Genomic DNA, 3291 nt, shown 5'->3' on the forward strand with positions numbered 1-3291 from the left:
TGTGCCCTTTTAACAACCCATGAAAGTGACGCATGGAAATAATTTTTAGCTTTCAGAGAGCAGTTTTTCTTGCGCTTTTCGATGAAACACACGATCTGTTATAGTCACAGCCGTGATTTAACCAGTTTTAGAAACTTCAGAGTGTTTTCTATCTACACATACTAATCATATGCATATACTATATTCCTGGCATGAGTAGCAGGACGCTGAAAAGTTGCGCGATTTTTAACAGAATGTTCGAAAAAGGAAGGGGTAGACTTAAGAGGTTTTAACATATCTTCTATAATCTATATATTCTGTCATCTATATCTCCTATAATATATATATCCTATTATCGATATCTCCTATAATCAATATCTCCTATAATCAGTATCTCATATAATCTATCTCCTATAATCAATATATCCTATAATCTATCTCCTATATTCAATATCTCACTTATTCCATATCTCCTATAATCTATCTCCTATATTCAATATCTCCCATATTCAATGTCTCCTATAATCTATCTCCTATATTCAATATCTCCTGTAATCTATCTCCTATATTCAATATCTCCTATAATCTATCTCCTATAATCAACATCTCCTATAATCTATATGTCCTATACATTACACCGAGTGTACAAACATTAGGAACACCTTCCTAATATTGAGTTGCACCCCCTTTCCCCTCAGAATAGCCTCAATTCATTGGGGCATGGACTCTACAAGGTGCCGAAAGCGTTTCACAAGGATGCTGGCCCATGTTGACTCCAATGCTTCCCACAGTTGTGTGAAGTTGGCTGGATGTCCTTTGGGTAGTGGACAATTCTTGATATACACAGGAAACTGTTGAGCGTGAAAAACTTAGCAGCTTTGCAGTTCTTGACCTGTGCGCCTGGCACAATCTTTGGTTTTTCCCATTCACCCTGAGCGGCACACCTACACAATCCATGTCTCAAGGCTTAAACATCCTTCTTTAATCTGTCTCCTCCCCTTCATCTACACTGATTGATGTGGATTGATATCAATAATGGATCATAGCTTTCACCTGGTCAGTCTATGTCATGGAAAGAGCAGGTGTTCCTAATGTTTTTAGCAGTTATCGTATCTCTCCTATAATCTCTATCTCCTATCGCCCAGTGATATACCATGATTATGCTCCCGAATGGCTCAGCGGCCTAAGGCACTGCATCTCAGTGCAAGATGCATCACTACAGTCCCTGGCTCGCCTATGGAGCAGCAAGGGGAACCGCCTCTCCCTACCTTCAGTCTATGGTCAAACCCTACACCCCAACCTGAGCACTTTGTTCTGCCACCTCTGGCCCTTCCACCCAGTGCTTCATTTGAACACCTCTCCATTCTGGACTGTTTCGTTCTGGAACCCGTTTGCCAGGATCCGGAACCTCTCCGTTCTGGACTGTTTCGTTCTGGAACCAGTTTGCCAGGATCCGGAACCTCTCAGTTCTGGACTGTTTCGTTCTGGAACCCATTTGCCAGGATCCGGAACCTCTCAGTTCTGGACTGTTTTGTTCTGGAACCCGTTTGCCAGGATCCGGAGCCTCTCGTGGCATGAACAAAAATTGTCACTGTTTGCAATTTAAAAATGATAATAAAAGCAATTTTCAATGTGAAAATCTGTCTGATATTCTAAGAATTGATAAGTGTTGGGCCGGCCCGGCTTTACGGTTTGCTCAACATTGTAGCCTATATACTATAGACCAATGCGTGGCCATTGCTGTGGTGAGAGAGAGAAGTGTGCCTGTATCTCTCACAGAACTAGAATGAGATTCACCTTCTATCATCTCTCTCCCTCTCCCTGCTCTGATAGACATGAGCCTGCAACTCTAACCTCTCCAGCGTTGCACTTCGTCATTAATTTCTTTAAAGAATCATAGCCACGGGAAAGGTGCCGCAGCACCCCTGATAAATTTAATTACATTTTCCAAAGTTACAGAATTACTGCTGTCTGTTCAGAAATACATGATACCATTCTGAATACACCAGGTGTAGGCCTATAAATTAGTTACAGAGAATAAATAGCTTAATTAAAATTTAAAAAGCCTGGCTGTGGATTGTGTGAACCCAATCGAAAGGCAAGCCTACAGTTGTGAACACGCTGAAAATCTGTCGGTGAAGAGCATGCAGCCAAAACAAGCTTTTCGCAATATTTCAAATAGAATCAAGGAAAACGCAGTTTGGAAAGAAAATGGATCCTGATGATAAGAGAAGAATAATCTGTCTGTAGGTTACCAAGTTATCAACTTCCAAATAGGCCTAATTGAGAAAACAGCTTTGTTTGACAAAGTAAAACAAGAGAGATAATTGTTTGGCATGAGCACACCGGCCGTCCCCGGTGAGTGAGCAGTTGCATTACTGGGTGAGGAAGTGAAACGGAAAGCTTTTTTAAAACGATCATTTCGTCCACACACCCACGACTAGGCTGTTGGTGGATTCAAGACAAGGTCGTTTTTTATTGATCTCCGATTCTCAGTTTGTCAAAGTAGACTGACTGTCCTTTCGATAATTTGTGAAGTATTAAAAAGGATTCTGCTAAAGTCTCCATCTAAAATGATGTAGAATCACATGAAATGCATTTATAAAAGGCAAACATTTTCCTGGACCCTAGACTACAAAAAAGGATCCCCATGTGTCCAACTTCTGCAAGTGCCTCTACTGCTCTATGCTACTTAAGCAAAAGCAATGATAATTCATGCTATGAATTATTATAAAGGTTTTTATTTTTTTATTCATGCGTTCTGGTAACTCAGAGCCCCCCAGATCACTCCCCTCTCCTGTTAACTTTTTGTTCAGGCACCTCCCAATTTACAAATCAAGCACTGCTTCCACCCCAATGAGGGGCCAGCTCCCACTCATTCCAGTGAAAGCTCTTTTCTGTCCTGGCATCCCAATGGTTGAACAAACATCCTCCTGACAGAGCCCCTGCCCATCTTCCAAATACATCTGAAGATCTCTCTTTAACGTGCAGCTTGGTTAAACCCCTAGCAACTAGTGGCCATGCAAAAGCTTTATAAAAGCATTAAAAACCCAATATTCAGCTGTGCATAGTGCTAAACGGGGCCAATTACAACCATTTCTTCTAGTGCTAGAGAGTGTGGTGGCGATAACTCTGGGCTGGGATGATACAGTGTTTGCCCTAGGTTCAGATCTAGGATCATCTTCCCCTCCCCTAATCCTAACCATTAGTGGGAGAAATGCAAAACTGACCCAAGGTCAGCGTTTAGGGGCAACTTCACCGTTGCTCCCGAGTGGCGCAGCGGCCGTGATTGGGAGTCCCATAGGGCAGCAC

This window comes from Oncorhynchus clarkii, unplaced genomic scaffold (genome assembly GCF_045791955.1).
Source record: "Oncorhynchus clarkii lewisi isolate Uvic-CL-2024 unplaced genomic scaffold, UVic_Ocla_1.0 unplaced_contig_3010_pilon_pilon, whole genome shotgun sequence".
NCBI lineage: Eukaryota > Metazoa > Chordata > Actinopteri > Salmoniformes > Salmonidae > Oncorhynchus > Oncorhynchus clarkii.